Source organism: Polypterus senegalus, chromosome 14 (assembly GCF_016835505.1).
Source record: "Polypterus senegalus isolate Bchr_013 chromosome 14, ASM1683550v1, whole genome shotgun sequence".
Taxonomy (NCBI): domain Eukaryota; kingdom Metazoa; phylum Chordata; class Cladistia; order Polypteriformes; family Polypteridae; genus Polypterus; species Polypterus senegalus.
In genome coordinates this window covers 136,724,685-136,748,351 of record NC_053167.1, presented here as the reverse complement: position 1 = coordinate 136,748,351, position 23,667 = coordinate 136,724,685, and the positions used below count along the sequence as shown (strand labels likewise).

General features: G+C 41.6%; 1 protein-coding gene and 1 long non-coding RNA gene across 3 annotated transcripts in view; one reads left to right on the top strand and one right to left on the bottom strand.

The window, feature by feature from the left end:
• trabd2b (TraB domain containing 2B) overlaps nt 1-23,667 on the bottom strand; it is a 385,425-nt gene that overhangs the window by 23,581 nt on the left and 338,177 nt on the right. The gene's annotated exons all lie outside the window — the stretch shown is intronic.
• LOC120514908 lies at nt 11,975-22,795 on the top strand. Its single transcript, XR_005630543.1, has 3 exons — nt 11,975-12,409; nt 15,591-15,752; nt 22,763-22,795. It is a non-coding gene; the product is annotated as an uncharacterized LOC120514908 (long non-coding RNA).

Below are 23,667 nucleotides of genomic sequence, written 5' to 3'. Positions count from 1 at the left end.
TCATCACAGGAGGTTGGCGGGGGGGTTGCACCTATTTTTACACAGCTGCCACTCTTTGAAGGAGCTCTCGGGTTGCTCTTTGTCTGCCAAAAGTAATGTCGCTCCCCTTTCACACTCCAAAACGATTTACACGGACTTGGCTGTGAAGGCATCCGCGGATTTGATTTGATTTGATCCCACCACCCCACTCCCCCCACCCACCACCACCAAATTGCATCTGGAGAAAGTTTTTTGTGGTTTGGCATTCCCGATTCAGATAGATGAGGAGGGGGGTCTGTGGTGGTGGCGGTGTGTGTGGGGGGTATTTAGACTAAAATATATAAAATAAACCCAGCAAACTTCTCCTTCCCAGCCCTGCTGGTGCCCTGCTGCCCTTTCCAGAGGAGGGGGGGAAGAAGAGGAAGTAAAAGAGGTAGGTGAAAAGGAAGGGGGAGATTTCAGAAGTGGCGAAATTATGCTGACCCAGTCATAAAAAATAAGAAAAATATAATGGTGGAATGAAATAAAAAGTAAAAGAAAAAAACAAATACAAAAATCCTGCGTTAACCCTTCATATTCCAGGAAGAGGCTTTCTTTCACAGAAATGACACTGTGGTGGGCTGCCACTGAGGGGCTTGGAAGGGTTTTTTTTTTTTTCCTTGCACATGTTAAGCTTCGGTCCGACATCCAGTCCAGGGTTTGTTTCAATCAATTCAAATTTCCAAAAATAGATGGACGGTGTGACAAGAAGGGGAGCCCCCCTCTACATCCAGCACATTTATTAATGCAATAAACACAAAGGATGGATGAGCACAGGGAGGACACAAAGCAAAACAAGAACGTATCCTGCCTCTCCAAGCCAGAACCCGGGGGTCTGCCTAGGTCCACTGACCATCACTTACAAGACTCTTCTAGCTCAAATGGTAATGGGGCATCTAAATACTAAGAGGTAAGCATTGGGTGACAAAGTCCCAGAAGTAATAATACTTGATCATACTGTTTTCTAAGCCCACCTGAGCAAAGTCAAGGGACAACTGAACCTATCTCAGCAGCAGGGTCAATCAAGGATGTTGTGGGGTACAAAATCTGTACATTTTGCTGTATATTTCCATTATATTTTGTTCAAGACAAGACAACAGATAGACTACATTTAGGACAAATCAAAGCATGTCTTCCTCCCAGTTACAGTATACCTCACTTTTAAAACAGCCTTTCCAACAAAGAAAGGAAGACATGCTGGTGGCTCAATTACTTTATAACCTGAGACAGGATGGACATCTAATTATTTTATAGCCTGGGAAAGGAAGACCTAGTGACACCTCAGAGAACATCAAAAAGTTTTATTGTTTGGGAAAACGGACAGTGAATTCATTCATCATATTGACAGCCAGCCAATCAGAATATCTAACAATCACATCTTGCAAAACCCCCCAGTAGAATTTTAGAATAAATATGCCTCGTCTGAGGAGCGATATAGTAAGTAAGTGAGTAAGGAAGTAAGGAAGGAGGGAGGAAGAAGAAGGAAAAAAGACGTCACTGGTCATCAGAAAAGCATCATGAACAACTACGAGTGCTGGATAACAAGCTGCTTGCGACATTCATCCTTGTCATCTATAACTTTTTCGTAAGCTTTTTCTAAAGACTATATATTTCCAGACTTTTCTGTAAGTCCTATTTTCTATTATTCTTTGTTCCACTGGTACTATTATTCTTGTAATAAAAACCACACAGCTTTCAACTTTCTATGCTTTGTCTTAATGTCCATAGAGTGCTTGAAGTAATAAGGTAGATTTGTTTGAGCACCTGGTGCAGCCAGAGGTTTGCCATACGCTCCATGCTGAGAGGTTTATTTAGGCAGAGGGTGAGAGCTCCACCCAATAGTAGGGAACAGTGCGAAAAGTAAGGCATTCTTGGCTGATAAATGGCTTACAGTCAAGAGTGCTGAGCCTTTGTATGTTTGAAAGTATTCTTGGAGACCAAAAGTAATATTTAGTTCTGAGATATCATTAAAACATCGTATGTTGTTCATGCCGATAATAAGTAAGTCTCTTGAAGCGCTGAGAGAGTGGCAGGCTGTGTTATTCATAAGGTACTTGTGTGGTTTAAAGTGCTAGAGATTAACCAGCTGAGTGTGTGTCATTCATGGCGCACTGTTGTGGTTAGGGTCTGTGTGTATGCGAATATCTATGTATGTGTGTGTTGATCTTAAAGTGCAGCAGTGGACCAACCCAGTAACGAACTTGACGAGTACACTTACGCTTGGGAAAACAGGTAAAGAGTAAGTAAAAGGAGATACTATGATAATACAAAGGAGAAGTGTCATTATGGAGGGCACTGTAATTGCAGATTGTGGGCTGTGGTATTCCACATAGGAGATTCAAACTTGTCACACAAGCATGTCGGGGTTGGGGGACAGCGGCTGGACGATCACCCAAAGCCACCACTTCTGAACACCAATGGCTGTGTCTATTACAGAAAAGCCCATATTAAGACCCCCACAGGCTTCTGGGTGACTAGAGAATGAATAGACCTGCTTAACAGAGAGCCGATTGTACTTTAAACAATGCAGCATGTGGATTAACGGAGTGGGGGAGGCAGGGGGGTTTTTTGTCCCCTTGGTAATTTTGCCACACTGACACTCCATCGTTTCATTGAGAGGGGTGAAGCCCCCATCCCCTTTGTGGCCACTTCATTGAGTTGACCATTGGTGATTTCAGCTGCGGGAATATTCGATCAGGAAAGGGACATAACAAACATTATGGTGGGGACCACTAAGAAATAGTGGGGGGACCATGTAAAAAAAGTGTTGTAGGACTGAAATACCTGCAAATCCCCTTCGAGGAAAGTCTGCAGTGTGCACTTTAATCACAAGTCGGAAAGGTTTGATTTGTCATTTTAAACTGTGGAGAAGAGGGGTCGATCAAGGGGTCTTTGGGCTTTGAGGAGGGTCCTACACTTCTCTACATCTCTACTGATGAAGCTGGAGAAATCATTTCGTTATATTAAAACATTCGAACAATCAAGACGAGAACAGGCCATTCAGCCCAACAAAGCTCACCAGTCCTGTCCACTTATTTCTCTCTTATTATAAAAGGAAATCCTGGGACGAGACTGTCTCGGAGATAATTTCAGGTCCCGTGAGACGAGACATTTGGCAAATTGACAAGCCCCGCCCCCTCTCAAACATTTACAACCACGCCCACCGTCCACTCACTTCTCATTCGTGTGAATGCTTTTGACGGACACAGTTCCTATGCTCTCAGCTCCAAGTGGGGTTGGAAATAAAAGACAAAGAGTAGAAGACAAAGTAGAACGTTGTAAAGAATTCCAAAATGTTGGCGTGATACAAATGCGGAGCAGGTTAGAGATTATGAAAGTACTAAAATTTGAAAGTCTCAGAAAAACTGGTAGTAAAGATCGCATTAGCGTTAACAAATGGAAATTATTACTCGGTGAAATAACGACTTTAAACTTTAAGTTGGAGACATGTAGATTGTCTAATTAGTGTTGCCATCAGAAAAAAGTAGGATTTCTTCCCAATAAAGAGGCATATCCACGAGAATTAAAAGATTTGTTGTTTGGTGAAAGTGAAATCCACATACGCAAGTGGCAGAGACGAGAAGTGGTTGGCACATAGCACAGGCCGGGGGGTTGGCGAGCGAAGTGAGCAGGGGGTGAAGCCCCCCAGTATATACAAAAAACAAGTTGAGTTTTGAAAGTCCCTAAAGTCCTCCTGTCCACCACACTACTTGGTCTCTTACTCCAAGTGTCTGTTATTCTTTGTGTAAAGTTTGTGTGAAATTCCCCCTTCACAAGTTTCCAACTGTGTCCCCATGTTTTTGATGAACTCATTTTAAAGTCACAGTCTTGATCCACTGGACTAATTCCCTTCATAATTTTAAACACTTCACTCAGGTCTCCTCTTCATCTCCTGTAAAGGCTCAGCTCTTTTAATCTTCCTTATAACTCATCCCCTGTAGCCCTGAATCAGCCTAGTCGCTCTTCTCTGGACCTTCTCTTGTGCTGCTATGTCTTTATGGAAACCAAAACTGCCCACAGGCCTCACCAGTGTGTTGTAAAGCTTGAGCAGAACCTCCTGTGACTTGTACTCCACACATCAAGGCGCTATATAACCTGACAATCTGTTAGCCTTGTTAATGGCTTCTGAACACTATCTGGCAGTTTATAGCGTCAAGTCCACTACGACTCCAAAATCCTTCTCATAAGGTGAACTTTAAATGTTACATTCATAATGTGGCTACTGGAGAATACATACGCACCATCATACCATGAAATGAAATTTATGTGAAAGGTCTACTGTCATAAAACTGAATCACGTCAGTCTATACCTTCAGCTTTTTTCTGTCGTACATTTGGCTATTTGGACATTAGAACATTCTAGATGAGAAGAGGCCATTCAGCCCAACACTGAACTCTTCTAAAGAAACATCCAGTTGAGTTTTGAAAGTCTCTAAAGTCTTATGTCCACCACACTACGTGGTCTCTTATTCCAAGTGTCTATCGTTCTTTGTGTAAAGAAAAACTTCCTAATGTTTGTGTGAAATTTTCCCTTCACAACTTGTCAACTATGTCCCTGTATTTTTGATGAACTCATTTTAAAGTCATCATCTCGATCCACTGGACTAATTCCCTTCATAATTTTAAACTCTTCACTCAGGTCTCCTCTTCATCTCCTGTAAAGACTCAGCTCTTTTAATCTTTCCTCATAACTCATCCCCTGTAGCCCTGAATCAGCCTTGTCACTCCTCTCTGGACCTTTTCTTGTGCTGCTATGTCTTTATGGAGACCAAAACTGCACACAGGACTTCACATGAGGCCTCACCAGTATGTTATAAAGCTTGAGCAGAACCTCCTGTGACTTGTACTCCACACATCGAGGCGCTATATAACCTGACATTCTGTTAGCCTTCTTAATGGCTTCTGAAGACTGTCTGACAGTCGATAGCATAGAGTCTACTAAGACTCCTCAATTCTACTCATAAGGTGGATTCTTGATTTTCAGAGCCCTCATTGTGTATTCAAACCTCACATTTTTACTTCCTATTTTTACATCGTCTGATTCCTTTTTTCAATTAGACGGCGGGTCCCCAAACCTTGTCCAGACCTGATGTTGTATTGGAGGAGTGAAGCGGACAGGACTGGCGACCCTTTGTAGTGTTGAATGGTCTGCTCTCGTCCAGACTGCTCTAACGTTCAAATGTTATCATCTCCTCACTTTCACCATCTTCAGTGTTGGGGAAACTGGAACGCCTCGCAGCCCAACTGTTAACGCCCATTGCCCCAACTTTTGACACTGATGGTCAATGTCAGTGTCAGTTTATTTATATAGCACATTTAAAACAACATAGTAATGCTGTGAACAATTAACATAAAAACATAAATAGAAACAAAAAGTATGAACATAAAATAAGATACATAATAAACAGAAATAATGTTATATAATCACAAAGAGGAAACCATCAGTATTACTGAAGGTCACGGAATGCAAGTGAATGGAAATGAGTCTTTAATCTTGTTTTGAACAGTTCAATTTTAGACGACTCCTTTATATGATGAGGTAAAGAGTTCCACAAGCGAGGCGCAGCAGCTGCAAAGGCCCTGTCCCCCTTGGTTTTACACTTAGTACGAGGGACATCAAGAGACAACTGATTGGTCATTGTGATGGGCAGCCAGGTCCCATGCCCGGCCGGGATGCCCCTGCTGCATATGTTCCGGGGGAGCAACCATGAGCAGCTCAATACCTCCCCCGGGACGCTTGGTGGCAGCTTCCCTGGCCGACGGTGATGCCCCAACCTCTCGCATGGCTCCGTGGGAGAAGGAGTCCTCCACAGCCTGTTTTGGGAGCTGGGGTGGCCGCTAGGGGGTGCTGCCTGGATTCAACAGCCCGGCTGGACGAGTCTTCAGCCCCACCTGGAAGTGCAATCTGGACCAGGTGGTCAAGTACCTGGAAGTTCCGGGTGGGCTATAAAAGGGGCCAGCCACCACCACTCGAGAGCCAGAGTCGGGAGGAAGAGGACTAAGCTTGAGGAGAAGTGGTGGTAAAAGAAGAAAGAACTGTGTTGTGGGTATTTTGTGGTGTTTTGGGACTGTGTTGGGCGGTGGGACATGGGGAAGACCCCATGGCTGAAGAGAAAATAAAAGTCTTTGCTCATTTTATACGTGTCTCCGTGTCCATCTGTGTCGGGTCAGGCGCTTACATAGCACCTTTGTTACAGATGACATTCCGTTTTTTGGAGTAATATACACCCGCCGGCCACTTTATTAGGTACACTTTGTGCAACAGCCATTTGCCACTTATTTAGATCACGTTAACTTGATAGAAGTATTTTCTTAGTTCTGTTAAATGTTTACCTATAAATTAGTGCATAGTCTATGGGAGGGTCTTATAACTCCCACAAGTTGAATTGAATTGCTATATTCTTTTTCTATTTAAGTTTTATTAATTTTAAACAGCATTCTGTGAAAAGACAATGGGAAAAGCACGGGGGAAAATATAAGAATTTCAGCAAATACCAAATGGAGGCAAAGGAAAAACATACAATTTGTTCAAATAAACCGTAGTATAATCAACAAAAGGAAGCTGATCGAGTGACATAGCGTGTTGGAGAAACTTGAAAGCTCACGTTCACAAAATCGCACAGTGCCGGAAATAAAAAAATAAGTCACATATCAAAGTCGCTGTGAAAAGGCGAATTGTAGCCCACCGTCTGAGTGTCATATTAAAGTTTATTAGGGTACAGAGAAAAAAAGGCACACAGTGGGGAAAAAGCACGAAATGTCAACTTCAATCTCGATATTTCCACTTTAATCACATAGTTTATTTTGTCATTAAAGTAGAACATCATAAACTTCATCTTAAAATCGTTTAATTAACCCGTTTCTCAAATCACATTGTAATTAAAGTAGCACGTTAAATGCTTTGTTTTGTATTTGATCTTCTATGTGCTCTGTGTATGTGAATCACTACTTGCTTCTTAAACCGGCTCTCTTCCTCCAACTGGACACAGAGTCCATTACATTCGTGATATTCCAGCTCTCTGAATAACTAAAATACTGAGATGTATACGTGATATTATTTTCATGATGATAAGAGTTAAAGCACGTTATTAAACATGGGTTTCACTTCGATGAAATAATTTATTGCAGCAGCACTCAGGGGCGGCTCTAGGCTTGTGGTGGCACTGGGCAGAGGAAGAATCGGTGGCTCCTTCCCCGCCAATGTCAGTAAGGTAGCTTATCACGGTGGATGGCCACGTCCGTTGTAGACACTGCATAGCCGTCTCGTGCTCATGACACAAGCGTTTAACTTTTGCCGAAAGTTGTCACTGCGTTTTTAGCTGTGTTGTTATTTCCTCTTTCTGTTTTATATTCAATATATATTGGCGTAGCCGTCACTGCAGTCAGTGCTTTTCTTTCCCCAAGTAACCGATCGCCACACAATCAGCTCTGTAATAGAAGTTAAGCCATCTGTAAGCTTAGAGCTCAGATTCTTCAAAACGTTTAAGGAACATTGAAATATCTTCGTAGTACATGTTTAATTATTCTATCTTTAACGACACTCCCAGTGAAGAATATAGATTATTTAAATGAAGTTAAAGTTTTATCTGTATAATATAATCAACATATTTTGCCGCATTTCATCTTAAAAATGATATCGTCATCATATGTAAATACGCGCTTTATAAAGTGGCTCAGGTTGTGCGATATTATAACTGTAGTGCAAGTTTACAGTGGGGTGATTGTACTTATAAGTCCTAACAGTTCTACAAGGAGCACTTGATTGAGTGCATTTAAAGTTCTTGGGATGAAACTGTTTCTGAACCGCGAGGTCCATACAGGAAAGGCTTTAAAACGTTTTGCAGTGGCTGAGACAGCGTGTCCTTAAAGCTGTATACCGATAATTCTCTTTTTGATCAGCTGCTGCTGTGATTCACACTCAGATACAGTGATATAAATACTCCGAGTGGTGCAGTGAGAGTAATATGGAAAAAGATGATCTGCTGTGTCAACTCCTAACGGGAGGAGCTGAAAGAAGAAGAAGAAGAAGAAGAAGAAGAAGAAGAAGAAGAAGAAGAAGAAGTGAGAGTAACAACGCTAAAGCAGTTCTGGTATTTGGAATACTATGGCTGTTCCCTGGACCATTATATTGTTACAAGTTAATTACAATCAGATGCATTACACTAATAAACAATATGCGGTTAGTTTCAGTGTATTTATAAAGCCGCGTCAGGAAAATAAGGTGTAACCACACAAGAACAGTAGCACTGTTTTGACGCTGGATGCCACCAGTCTGAAAAACCGAGCGGAGAACTTGCGCACGACAAGGCATGAGGTACCGTGGAAAAGTGCGTGGCTTTACGCCAAGTGTAGGTTTTATACATCACGATTTGAACGTGGAAAAGTTCTTACGCAACATTTCTGTGCGTACGCACCATTTATACATGAGGCCCCTGGTGACTATGGAGGCCATTTGACTCCAGTGAACTCATCGTCATGCTTGAGATGATCTGGGCTTTGTGACATGCCGGTTTATTCTGATGGAAGGAGCCGTCAGAAAACGGGGACAATACGATCATAAAGGGATGGACATGGTGAGTGACAATACTCAGGTGGGCTGTGGTATTTAAATGATGTTCAGTTGGTGATAAGGGGCCTAAAGTGTGCCAAGAAAATATCACAGACACCATTACACCACAAGCAGCCTGGACCGCTGATACAAGATGGACCCCTGCTTTCACATTGTTGATGTCAAATTCTGACCCCACCATCTGTAGAAATTGAGACTCCTCAGACCATGCAACATTTTTTTAATCTTCCATTGTCCAATTTTGGTGAGCCCATGTGAATTGTAGCCTCAGTCGCTTGCTCTTAGCTGACAGGAGTGTCACCAGGGTGGTCTCCTGCTGCTGTAGCCCCACATCTGCTTCAAGGTTTGATGTGTTGTGTGTTCAGAGCTGCTCTTCTTCACACCTCCCTTGTAACGAGTGCTTATTTGAGTTCCTGTTGCCTTTCTATCAGCTCAGACCAGTCTGGCCATTCACCTCTGGTATCAACAAGGCATTTTCCCCCACTGGATGTTTTCCTTTTTTCAGACCACCCTCTGTACCCCTTAGAGATGGTTGTGTGTGAAAATTCCAGCAGATCATCAGTTTCTGAAATACTCAGAGCAGCCCGTCTGACACCAACAACCTTGACATGTCCAGAGTCACTTCAGTCCCTTTTCTTCACTGTTCTGATGAGCAGGTCGTCTTGACAAGGTCTACGGGCCAAAAGACATTGAGCTGCTGCTGTGTGATTGGCTGATTAGGTATTGGTGTTAACAAGCAGTTGAACAAGTATACCTAATAAAGTGAGTGTAGTTCTTTGGGTGTAACGTTGTTTTCTGCACACAAAGTTATAAAAAAATATATAGCAGTTGTCTGTCAGTGTTAAGTAAAGAAACCAAATGTTCTAGTGGTGATTTAAGAAAATGGCAGATGTCACCCACACAGTAAGACTTGGCAGTTGTCACATACACCGAAATTCCACTAAAGGGTAAGAGCTGAACTTAAGAGACATGGAGGAGAACAAGAATGAAGTAGAATGAGACTTTTATTTGGAGAAGATATTTGGGTGTGTAAGCCAATGAGCCAATCTGAGTAAAGGTCAGATGGTACAAAAGGTAGTGAGCCAATCAGAGTAAAGAGTAAAGGTCAGATGGTACAACAGCTAATGAGCCAATCAGAGTAAATGCCAGATGGTACAAAAGCTACTGAGCCAATCAGAGAAAATGTCAAATATTAAGAAAGTTAGTGAGCCAATCAGAGTAAATGTAAGATGGTAAGAAAATGAGTGAGCCAATCAGAGTAAATATCAAGTTAGTGAGCCAATCAGAGTAAATGTTAGATATTAAGAAAGCTAGTGAGCCAATCAGAGTAAATATCAGATGGTGTGTAAGTAATAATTCTGCACTGTTACATAAATTCAGTTATCTGTGAGTCTCTGTCTTTTTTGGTGACGCCTCTCCTTGGGGTGCTATACTTGGCAGGGGGTATAACAGGGTGCTCCATCTTCATGAAGGGAAATTAAAGACACATAGGAACAATCTTCCTCCAGTCTTATGGTTTATAGAGCCACCACTCCACCCAGGGGGAGTAGGAATAGCACTCAGACACGGTACAGAACAGACATGCTTAGTGGGAGTACACCCTAATAATAATAATAATAATAATAATAATAATAATAATAATAATAATAATAATTCTTTACAGTTGTATTGCACTTTTCTCACTACTCAAAGCTCTCTCCATGTAGGGAGGACCAGGGAATCGAACCCACAATTTTCTTACTGCAGCAGTGTTAAATCTCTTGCACAGTTTTGCCCTACATCTGCTTTGCTTTTAGCTCTGCGACGTCATCGGTGAACCTGCCTTGAAATGAAATGCGCATCCAAATGCTGTCCTGTCGAGTCAGTTTGTCACAGGTGGACTCTCATAAAGCTCTGGACCGGAGAATTGAAGCAAACAGGAGGGACCCGAGTGCAATTTGGGGAGCCACAGCTAAGGGTCTGCAAAAACGTTATGAATATTCAGTGCCCGCCATAACGTTTGGGACAAAGACCCATTCTTTCCTTGATCTCCACCTCCGCTGCTCCACGGTTTCAAATTCCAATTCACACGGGATTGAAGTGCACATTGCAGACGTTTCATTGAAGGGGGTTTCGGTCACACCAGGCAGAAATGACAGCACTTTTTACACATGAGAAGTGTGCAGAAAGCTGAAGGGGTCTCGATACTTTTATGAACCCATTGTAAAGTGTCGTGGGTTCTGATGCCAGAGGCTGTGCCCACATTCCCCCTCATTCTCACCTCTTCACATGTAACAAGGTCTTCACCATGGAATTACAACTGACCTGAAACACAAACCTAAAACAACTTGGCAGTAATCCCTTCTGCCCACCAGTCCGCTCCAGTGACCCAGCGACAAAAAAACACAACCGGGGCTTTGGGGGGGCCGTCAGTGAAACAAGGGATGAATCTTTTTTTTTTAAGTCACTTAAAGCAAGTTTCTCACCTCTAGGGGTTTTAGACTAAACACTTGGCAATTCCATCCAGATGACTGAAGGCGGCATCACCTGTGCCTGAAGCACGTCTATCGGCCTTTTATAATTAGCAGCCCCCTGTATATTTTGACAAGAGGCGCAGGGGCATAGCGCTTCACAGGAACACTCAAGAAGATGACTGAAAGTTCTGCTAAAGAGTCCCCGGTGGGCTGCTGGCCTCTCACCTTCACTTAAACGCCCATTATTCCCAAATCACCTCCAAATCAAATCATATCAATCACTTTGTAAAACACACACACCCCACACCACACACACCATTTACCCAGTCTGGGACCCCGCCAGCTCTTCAAGGAAAAGCTGCCGTGACTTTCTGTTCTTTTTAGTTAAGGTTTGGCTTTGCCTTTGATAAGGAACTGCAAATAATTTAAATAAACAGAAAGTTGGGTTGGAAGGAGTGAGAGGAAGTTAGAAAAGGAAGTGTTTAACACGGCAAAGTGCTGTAAAATGGTTCATTGGGAGAAAGAAAGAAAGAAAGAAAGAAAGAAAGAGTAGGAGACCATACTTGATATAATAGCTAAGCTGTCCCAATAGAAGAAAGAAAGAAAGAAAGAAAGAAAGAAAGAAAGAAAGAAAGAAAGAAAGGTGAGAGGAGAGCATACTCCATCTAATAGCTAAGCTGTCCCAAAAGAAAGAAAGAAAGAAAGAAAGAGAGTAGGAGAGCATACTCCATCTAATAGCTAAGCTGTCCCAAAAGAAAGAAAGAAAGAAAGAAAGAAAGAAAGAAAGAAAGAAAGAAAGAAAGAAAGAGAGCTAAGCTGTCCCAAATGAAAGAAAGAAAAGAGGAGAGGAGAGCATACTCCTTCTAATAGCTAAGCTGTCCCAATGAACAGAAAGAAAGAAAGAAAGAAAGAAAGAAAGAAAGAAAGAAAGATTTTCATTAATAATGAATGTAATGTTAACTTAATCAAGTTGGTTGGCTGCTGTGATTTCTCTTGACCCTCACTTAAAATGGGACATCTAAGTTTCCAACCACTTAACATGTCTGCCCAATTCATGGTCAGCGTTACCCACCCACTGAAGCCCACTGTCTACAGTGCAGAGGCTCTCGCTTTAGAATGAGGAAGACTTCATCTACAAACTGTCGTGCCTCCTTCACAGGCCCTGTCAAAGTATGTAGTTTCCCACCGGGGTACAGGGGGCACTATGTGTGCTAACCCTGTCATTTCCTTCTTTCCCCACAGTGTAGAAAAACTGCCCAGTGAGGGCAACTGACTCCGCCCCTTCTGGTTCAGTCTCCGCAAAAAAAACCCTGCGCCTCCCAGCAGGAAACGTCATTTCTGGCACGTGACCCACCTGATGGGGTGGCTGGTGAGTGCATATCCTGATCTTTGGTTAAAATATATGTTCCTTTATTTTATCATTTCTCATCTCATTGAATCATTATTTTTACTGTTTATGCCTTTTTGTAGATTTTATTAATGTGTTTTAGTTTAAATACTGTTTAGTGTTTATGTATTCTGTAATGATTTTTAGTTATTTCCCCTGTGTTTATCTGAATGAAACCCCAAGAGGCAGGACCACCATTGCATCACCCCTCAAGGATCGCCCTCTGCCTTTATATTCTGGCCAAAGAGTCGAATCCCTCAGAGTGTTGTTGGTGTTGGTGGAATTCAGATCTTCATCTTGTAAGCCCTGTTTACGGATCTCTGAGTTTCTTGTTGTTTTTTTTTTTTTTTGCTAAGGTACCCTAAGGTTGTCTTTTCTTAGTTATTCCTTCTTGTTTACTTATTTAAATAAAATCCTTGAAATTTAAACAACATTGATTTGCCTTTGTCATTCCAAGCCAGAGGTTTATGGTTATCCTCTGCCTTGACGGGTATTTTTGTACTTTCTTTGTTAACTTGAGCCCCATTTTGTAGGCCTGAAAGCCTGTTTGTTGAGTTTGGGGTCTGGCTGCCTGAGTTGAGGCCTGTTATGTTTTTTTTTGTTTTTTTTTTTTTGTTTTTTGAGGGAGACCAGTTAGGCTCCTGGTTTTGTTTTGGTCCTTTTTTGTGTTGCTGGTACTCTCGACATTTTTTTCAGTACAGAGAATTGACTTCTGTCATTCGGTTTGGATTTTACCAGCTTGTCATTAACAATATTTGAATTTGTATTGTGATGCCATGTTTTTTTTTTATGGACACCACAAAATTGACTATTGTTTGTTTATGATTATGAGATGGTTTCCGTTTATGGACAGCTGGCAAGCGTCATCACTAATGCCACTGCATTAAAGTCAACGACGTCCCCTTCTTGGATACCCAGGATTGCAGTTTCAAATCAAAAGTGTGTGGTTTTCATGTTTTAGCATTCCTGGCTTCTTACTCTTGGCTATGATTTTGGTTCTTGCTTTGAAACAGATATCAGATCAACAAAATTCCCACACCGGCATCCAACTTTGCTTTATCTCCAAATCTAATCTGCAGCGTCATGCTTTTTGACAGATCCCGAACGCTGTCACTGCTCACTTGCCTTTAGTTGAGTCTTCACCCGTGGCCCCGCCATTTCTTTTTTACTTCAACCTCCAGGCCCATTTTACCTTCTAAGCCTTTGAGGCAAAGGGATCCGTCCAGACCCACACGTCATTCTTTACCGTTCTGTAGCACTTTATAACGTGCCTTCAACAGCACTGCTTTTTCCTTTTCCAATTATTTTCGGAGCGTGCAGCGCAGACCAGGGTTTCAAATTCAAGAAAACATATTAAATTCCAGACTTGGAAAGGCATTCTGGAGATCTAATCGCCACAGAGCCCTGCCGGCCGCTTTGTTCCATATCATGTTTGTTTTCTTTTCCGATGGCTTTCACGGTTTCCTGTTCTTTGTTTCTGCCTCTCTCTCTCTCTTTTTTTTTGAACAGATAGAAATCTTTACAGACATCAGCCAGAAGAAAGCTTCCTTTAAGGCCGGCTAATCTGTAACATTAGTAAGGGAGCTGTTCTCTTAACAAGGTGGCCCCTTTACTTTCCAGAACTCGGGAATCGCTAATGCGAAGCTTCTATTAAACTGGCACATGAGGGGACTTCCAGTGTTCAGTTACACGGCAGGCAAAGGAATTATCAAAATAAAGAAACCTTCATAGACAGAATCCCCCAGATGAATGTGACGGTTAGAGAAATAAGAGAACAAAGATGACCCCATTATTCTGGGTTTTATACTTGTACTGGGGAGCCTCATGTCACGTGATGGCGATGCTGAGCAAGACATGAAGGTTAGGATTGGTAAAGCGTCTGAAGTATTTCAACGACTTTGAGTGGGCACTCACTACCCCCTCACTAACCCTAACCCTAACCAAACTCTGTCAATATTCCACAGTTGTCCTACCTGTCCCCCCTGTATGCCAGAGAGACATGGAAAAAAGACGGCAAGTATAACCCACCGCCTCCGGGTTTTCCAGTAGAAGGCGTCTCAGAACAAGTCTTCACGTATTTTGGAAAGATCATGTCACAGATAAAGACTTAATGGAACGCTCTACAACAAGACGTGTGGAAGCTGTTGTTGAAAGATGCAGATTGCAGTAGGAGGGACATGAGATATGAACGCCTAATGCTAGGAGCCACCTGGTCATAACACATAGTCATAAAAGACCAAGAACAAGGTGGAGAAAAACGTTTGAGGAGGATTTAGCAAGCAGGAACATCTTCGGCCAAGACTATGCAGAAGATAGAATAATGAATTGTGTTAGATGGAAGGGTCAGAGAAGAGAAGAGAAGAGAAGAGAAGAGGTCTTGTGAGGTGAGAAGAAAAGAGGCAAAGTGAAGTGAAGTGAGAAGAGAAGTGAAGAGAAGAGAAGAGGCAAAGTAAAGTGAAGTGAAGTGAGAAGAGAAGAGAAGCGAAGAGAAGAGGTGTGGTGACGTGAAGTGAAGTGAAGTGATAAGATGAGAAGCGAGGAGATATTATTCATTTAGACGACTTTGCAAAGATCTGTAGACATCAAAGAGTCTTTTTCTGTTGATCCGTGTCAAGAATCGTCAAATGAAATCCACTGAGATTTGATGTTTGAAAACTCCCAAGAGTGTGAATGCTTTTTATAGGGACTGTACAAGTACAAGGGCAAATCAATAATATACACACTTTTGTCAACCTTTTGCTTAAAAATTATAAACAGAATTGAAGGGAAAGGGCAGCTCTGGTGGAGTCGAATGCGGCCGTATGCCTTTTTCAAGACCCCATAACATATGTAGACTGGCTGGACGTACTCCATGAACCCACCAGAAACCTTGTGAGGGTAAAGTGCTGTGAGTCTGTATCTTTGTTTTTTTATGTTTCTGATATTGTATGCACCTTCATTTCCCTGTGGGATTCATCAAATCTAAAGAACTTTAACTATACCTACTGTAACACCCACAAACAGGCAGGGAGGAACAACACCAGTACAGGAGCTTGAATCACAGATGAGCCTTGTCACACACGTGTGCCTTGGGGGCAGCTTAAAGGCACTGCTGGTGGTAATTCAATGCCAGTCCACAAGGTGGTGGTGTATACTAATGCCTCTTCTCTTCCTAACTCTGCAGACTGGATGACTGACAGCCCAACCACCTCTGACATCACGTTCGGTGCCCGTCCCCCTCGACCCGCCTGTTCCTTCCTAACTTCTTGGCATTACTGATGCTGGCAAGAAGAAAACAGATGTTGTTGTCACCGAGTTTGGTATTCCGTTGTCAACTTTGTCAACTGTAAGTACCGAAAGGCTGCATTATGTTCCAATCCCATTATAATGAAATTATTTTTTTCAGTCCCGAGTACTTCATTCCAATGGAATTGGACCTGTATATATGAACTGTATGTATATACTGTATATATATATATATATGAATATTCATTCAGCCCACATAAAATGCATACATTAGCATATAAATCAGTGCATAATCTATTTAAGTTACCAGATTATGAACAAAATGTTATCTGGGTAGTGTGATATTAAAAGGTTAAAACAGCAATAACCCAGTTATGAAACTCTTATATTAAAGAAAGGTCATACGGCGGATATTGAGGTGTGCAGGTCGTCGTTTACAGAAGCAGTTGGGCAGCTCAAATGTTAAAATGGGCCGTGACCACTGCAAACAACACTAGGTGAGTCACAGATAACATGTGCTGGGTTGGGGGGTACCTTTAGTTCCAGTTGTTCTTTTAGTTCTGGTTGATCTCATTGTAAAGCAACATCCCCGATCCACTGTATGACTGCCTTTAATAATTCTAATGGCTCCAGTTATGGCACCTGTTCAGGTCCTCTCAGTACCTCCACTCGCTCCTCCTTGGCTGCTCTCCATGGTCCTGAATCAGCCTAGTCACTCCTTTCTGGCCTTTCTCTAGTGCTGGTGTGTCTTTTTTTTAGTGCCTCCAGATGAGGTCTCACAGTGTGTTATAAAACCTAAGCATAACCTCCTTCGACTTGTATGCCACACAGCAGGGGGGCATTATGGCCCATCATCTTGTTAGCTTCCTTAATTGTTTCTGTCCACTGTCTGAATGTAGAGGCCGCTATGACCCCTTGTCAGAATGGGCACTATGGTCAAAAATTCATTTCACAGAATAATAATGAAAGTCTGACAATTTTGGTCGATTTTGGTATTACGTATTTGTAGAGAAAAAAAAATGTCCAAAGTTTATTTCCACACTAAAAGAAGGCAACAGATACGTCATTTTGGCTGTATGGCATTCATCAGGGGTGTAACTGAAGAGGAAAGAGCAAGTCAGAGAGCAACACAGAAGAAAAATGAAAAAGTGGGAGAAGGTGGAAAAGCTGCCATGAGAAAAGATGAAGATGAACAGAGAGATTAAAAAGTTAGTCACTCATTAAGACCTGGAGAAATGTGTGATCCCAGGCTGAGAAGGAGCTGAACGTCTTCTGTTTTTCCATGAAAAGCGTCTTTGAAGCTCTGAAACAGAACACATGCTGAGAGGTCAGCGTGTCTGCTCTTCGAAGGGATGTGAAGGGATCTGCAGTTGGCTTTGTGAAGACTCCAATCCTTACATTTCAAACCTGTTTCACCCATGTAGATATCTGGACACCCTACAACAAATGCAGTAAATGAGGATTTTAGACTGGCATGATACCCCTTGTTTAAGAATGAATTTACTAGAGGGAATTGTTGTTGGTGAATTGTAAATTTCCCCTTGGGATTAATAAAGTATCTATCTATCTATCTATCTATCTATCTATCTATCTATCTATCTATCTATCTATCTATCTATCTATCTATTTAATTATATAGTGCCTTTCATCTATCTATCTATCTATCTATCTATCTATCATATAGTGACTTTCATCTATCTATCTATCTATCTATCATATAGTGCCTTTCATCTATCTATCTATCTATCTATCTATCTATCTATCTATCTATCTATCTATCTATCTATCTATCTATTATATAGTGACTTTCATCTATCTATCTATCTATCTATCTATCTATCTATCTATCTATCTATTTAATTATATAGTGCCTTTCATCTATCTATCTATCTATCTATCATATAGTGCCTTTCATCTATCTATCTATCTATCTATCTATCTATCTATCTATTATATAGTGCCTTTCATCTATCTATCTATCTATCTATCTATCTATCTATCATATAGTGCCTTTCATATCTATCTATCTATCTATTATATAGTGCCTTTCATATCTATCTATCTATCTATCTATCTATCTATCTATCTATCTATCTATCTATCTATCTATCTATCTATCTATCATATAGTGCCTTTCATATCTATCTATCTATCTATCTATCTATCTATCTATCTATCTATCTATCTATCTATCTATCTATCTATCTATCTATCTATCTATCTATCTATCTATCTATCTATCTATCTATCTATCTATTATATAGTGACTTTCATCTATCTATCTATCTATCTATCTATCTATTTGCTGGTGACACAGTGGCTCCTGTTCTAACTCAAAGTTTCCAGTAAAGAATGGGGCTAACCTCTCTGGAGTGTGGACAAGAAGTTTGCGTACTTCAGGTGGTCAATGGGAGGAGCTCAATAGACGATTAGGATAACAAAAAGGTTCCTATGGAAGGACAGCCTTTCTTAATGACCTGTGGGAGAGATAAGAGTAATTGGATGGAAAGGGAAGAACAACAGGATCTGCGTTTCCTTTCTGGGATTCCTCTTAAAGCAGGGGTACCCAACTCCACTCCTGGATGGCCCCAGTGGCTGCAGGCTTTCATTCTAACCCTTTTCTTAATTAGTGATCTGTTTTTGCTGCTAATTAACTTCTTTTGAATTAATTTTAATTGACTTGGTTGTTAAAAAATGTTTCCTTGAATTTCTTCATTGTTCCTCTGAATTGCTTCATTTCTTTCCTTAAATGGCACCCAAACAGAAATGAAATGTGAAGTGAGGGAGCCAACAGAAGTCAGTGCCCCAAACTCCAACCAGTTGCTTAATTAGGTGCCAATTCTTGTTGTTAACTAAACCCGTTCTTTAATTCCTTGGCTTGTTGCTGCTCTCATTGTGCAATAGCAGACATTTCCAAAATTGTGGATTTTCAATTTTCTAAGAGCAGATCAGCATTCCTGAGACCTTCATCTTTCTTTTTTTTTCACGTATTGTATGATAGTCACAGTTTGCTGGTCCTGTTTTGGCTCATTTTGTATCTCATTATTGTTTGGCTGCTAATTAAGGAAAAAGAAACAATGGAGGGGTCTGAGTCTTCAAGAGCAAGTCAAATAAAATGAATTCAAAAGGAGTTAATTAACAGCAAGAAAAGGTCACCAATTAACAAGGGGTTAGAATGAAAACCTGCAGCCACTGCGGCCCTCTAGGACTGGAGTTGGGGACCCCTGTCTTAAAGTGTCTGCACCTGGTTTGATCAAGTGCCCTGTCCACAACATGAGAAGGGCATCCTCTATTGATGAAGACGCTCGCCACTCTTGAGTGCTTCATTACAGAAGTGAACCTCATCACTGCAGGCGAAGGAACTGCTAAATGTGCCAGGGATGGAATAGGCTTATGCTTATGGAAGGTAACTGTACGAGTCAGAACTTTGGACCAATGCCAGGGCGGTTATGTAAATGAGCCCCCCTCCCATTGGTGCATTGCTGCCTTCATCAAGTGTCCCAAGTTTCAAGTGTCACACTCACTTAGTTGACAGGACTTTGGTCCAATGCCAGTGTGATTATGTAAATGAACCCCCCATTGGTACATTTCAAGTGTCACGCTTACTTATTTGTCAGGCTCATATCACATTTTGCCTTTGTGGATGTTTATTATTTCAAAATTCCCTTCTTCAGAGGTGGCGCCCATGAAATTCTAGAATGGGTTTCCCCAGGGTCTCCCATTTTGGAAGTTAATGGCGGCTGGCGCAGATGCTGCATACATATGCATTCAGAGAGGTTTTGTATTTCCTGCCAGTAAAGTTGGATTGCGAGAAGCGACTTTTGGGTTAGAAATAACTTTAAAAAAAAAAAAAACTCGGCACTGGCAAACAATGGATCATTTCATGCACGAGAGCAAAGGGGAAAGAAAACAAGTTAGCTGAGGCAAACGTGTTAAATGTTGGAAGTGATGGAGGTCACTGGAGATCGGTCACAATTGGGAACTTAACATAGCATGCCATTCCTGAACCAACTTAACTAGGAACAGGAAAATGGAGCATAGCAGGAGACATCTGGATGGGGTATCAGTCCTTTACAGCAGGGATTTTCAACCTGTGGGGCGTGGACACATGTCAAAAGGGGGCGCAAAGTTTGATAGAAAAGTCAGCGTGAAATCTTATTTATCTTCCAAAGTCACTAATTCATTATTCAGCCTCTAGCACTACAGACTTTATGAACTTCTTCAATGAGAAAATTAAAAATATAAGATCCCAGATCTCAGCATCACAGTACAAACCACATGCTAGCTTAGCAGACCCTGCCGCACATTGCATTCAACACTTTGGTAATTATAATCCTGTAACTGAGCAGGATGTCTTAACTTTAATTTCTAAAATGAAACCCACTACTTGTTCCCTGGTCCAGTGCCAACAAAACTAGTAAAAAGTGCAATGGATGCTCTTGCAGCGCCCATTTCTAACATTATCAATAGTTCATTATTGCAATTATTATTACTTAAAGCGTCAGACCTAGACCCACACATACTAAATAATTATAGAGCTATTTCAAATTTACCGTTTCTCTCTAAAATACTAGAAAAAGTAGTCGCCAATCAGCTTCAGTCACACCTTACGCATAACAATTTATTTGAGAAATTCCAGTCTGGTTTCCGCACTGGTCATAGTACAGAAATGGCACTAAATGACATTCTGATATCCTCTGATGAAGAAAACTCCACTGTAATGATGTTGTTAAACTTAAGTGCAGCATTTGACACCATTGACCATTCTATTTTACTGCACAGGCTAGAAAATGATGTTAGGCTTACAGGCCCCATGCTCGCTTGGTTTAGTTCTTATTTGTCAAACCGATTCCAATACGTACAGAAATGTGCTGACAGGACTCCATCATTACACACAGCAGTGAGATATGGTGTCCTGCAGGGCTCAGTACTCGGACCTTTACTGTTTTCACTTGATAAGCTTCTACTGGGATCTCTCATTAGGAAACATCATGTTCATTTTCACTCGTATGCAGATGACACCCAGTTATACTTTTCTTTTAGATCAAATGAAGTTTCTCCGATGTTGTCTTTGATTAGTTGTGTTAGTGAATTAACGGACTGGATGGATGAGAACTACTTGTCTTTAAACACAACAATAAAACAGAGATGTTAATGATTGGAGGGAATGACGCTGATCACAACAATATTCTGTCATCATTTAACTCAGTTGGAATCACCATTAATTTTACTGAATCAGTTCTCTTTGACTCTAGCATGTCATTTAAAGCACACATTACAAAGTTGTCCAAATCACGTTTCTTCCATCTTAACAATGTTGGGAAATTAAGGCGTTTTCTAAATAAGCAGGATTCTGAGAAATTAATTCCTGCATTTATTTCTAGTAGGATTGACTACTGCAATGCGGCGTTCACTGGATGTTCAAACTGTTCTTTGAACAGCTTAATTAATCCAAAATGCTGCTGCAAGAGTTATTACAAGAACAAGAAAATACGAACACATAACCCCAGTTCTTAAATCCTTATGCTGAGCTCTCGGTTAAGTTTAGGGCAGATTTCAAAATCCTCCTTTTAACATATAAAGCCTTAAATGGCTGAGGTTCGGCTTACTTATCTGAACTTATCATGACTTACAAACCAGAGCGCACATTAAGATCTCAAGACACCTGTCTGTTTATGATTCCAAGGACTAATAAAATAACAGTGGGAGGTCGAGCTTTTACTTACAGGACCCCCTAAACTGTGGAGTGGTCTGCCTGCTACTATAAGAGATGCCCCTTCGGTTTCAGACAGAAGACTCACTACTTCAGTTTAGCACACCCTGACTAGAGCTGCTGATTAACTGTGCAGACTGCATCTCTGTTGTTAGTCATTAGGAGTAGATTCACACCTGGTGACATGGATTGTGGACTATCTTACAGACAGACCTCAGTATGTGCGTCTTGGGAACTGCAGGTCTGACATTGTGGTCAGCAGCGCAGGAGCACCGCAGGGAACTGGACTTTCTCTGGTCCTGTTCAGCCAACATACATCAGACTTCCAATACGACTCGGAGTCCTGCCACGTGCAAAAGTTCGCTGACGACACTGCTATGGTGGGCTTCATCAGGAGTGGGCAGGAGGAGGAGTATAGGAACCTAATCAAGGACTTTGTTAAATGGTGCGACTCAAACCACCTACAACTGAACACCAGCAAGACCAAGGAGCTGGTGGTGGATTTTAGGAGGACAAGGCCCCTCATGGACCCTGTGATCATCAGAGGTGACTGTGCAGAGGGTACAGACCTATAAATACCTGGGAGTGCAGCTGGATGATAAATTGGACTGGACTGCCAATACTGATGCTCTGTGCAAGAAAAGACAGAACCGACTATACTTCATTAGAAGGCTGGCATCCTTCAACATCTGCAATAAGATGCTGCAGATGTTCTACCAGACGATTGTGGTGAGCGCCCTCTTCTACACGGTGGTGTGCAGGAGTTGCAGCATAAAGAAGAGGGACGCCTCACACCTGGACAAACTGGTGAGGAAGGCAGACTCTATTGTAGGCACAGAGCTGGACTGTTTGACATCCGTGGCAGAGCGACGGGCGCTGAGCAGACTCCTGTCAATCATGGAGAATCCACTGCATCCACTGAACAGGATCATCTCCAGACAGAGGAGCAGCTGCAGCAACAGACTGCTGTCACCATCCTGCTCCACCGACAGACTGAGGAGACCCCACACTATGAGACTCTTCAATTCCACTTGGGGGGGTAAACGTTAACATTATACAAAGTTATTGTCTGCTTTTACATGCATTTTTATTACTCTTTAATTTAATATTGTTTTTTGTATCAGTATACTGCTGCTGAATTATGTGAATTTCCCCTTGGGATTAATAAAGTATCTATCTATCTATCTATCTATCTATCTATCTATCTATCTATCTATCTATCCATCTATCTATCTATCTATCTATTATATCGTGCCTTTCCTATCTATCTATCTATCTATCTATCTATCTATCTATCTATCTATCTATCTATCTATCTATCAATTAGCATTAAAACATACGTAATGTGATCATTATCATTTGTTACTAATCCTCACCTATTCTGTTTCTCTTCTCAGTACCCAAATGAGCCACTTGGTGCCACAGCCCACCTGCCAAGTTGTTTTGTTTGCCTAAGGTAAAGTCATCCCTGATGGAGGATCGCAGGAATTATCGGGTAGATAGGTCCTTTCATCTGATTGGCTAGCCCAGCACTGACTCAGCTGTGGAATGGCCAGTAGGGGGTGGCAGCTTGATGGTTGAGGTCTCCAGGACTCTGAACAAATCCCAATTGTATTCTGGGATATCATCTACTGTTGAATTCTGCTCTGTACTTGTAATATTTCTATTGCACTGTTATGCGGTAATTGAGGATTACTTATATTGTGTTCTGTATTATATTATATTGACCCCTTTTATTTGACTCCCACTGCACACCCAACCTACCTGGAAAGGGGTCACTCTTTGAACTGCCTTTCTCAAGGTTTCTTCCATTTTTTTCCTACTGGGGTTTTTTTTTTGGGAGTTTTTCATTGTCTTCTTAGAGAGTCAAGGCTGGGGGGCTATCAAGAGGCAGGGCCTGTTAAAGCTCATTGCGGCACTCCTTCTGTGATTTTGGGCTCTACAGAAATAAATTGTATTGTATTGTATTTCAGGGTAGTGGCAACCGAATCCAACACTGAACCCGATAATGATGAGCCGTCAACGTCACCTGCAGTGCTATCATCGGAACAGAGAAAGCACGCTGTCAACAGTGCAAGCAAGCAAAGGAACTATGATGAATTTATACTAATAAAAGGCAAAGCACTCACTCACTCACTGACTCACTCACTCACTGACTCATCACTAATTCTCCAACTTCCCGTGTGGGTGGAAGGCTGAAATTTGGCAGGTTCATTCCTTACAGCTTCCTTACAAAAGTTGGGCAGGTTTTATATCGAAATTCTACGCGTAATGGTCATAACTGGAAGCAGTTTTTCCATTT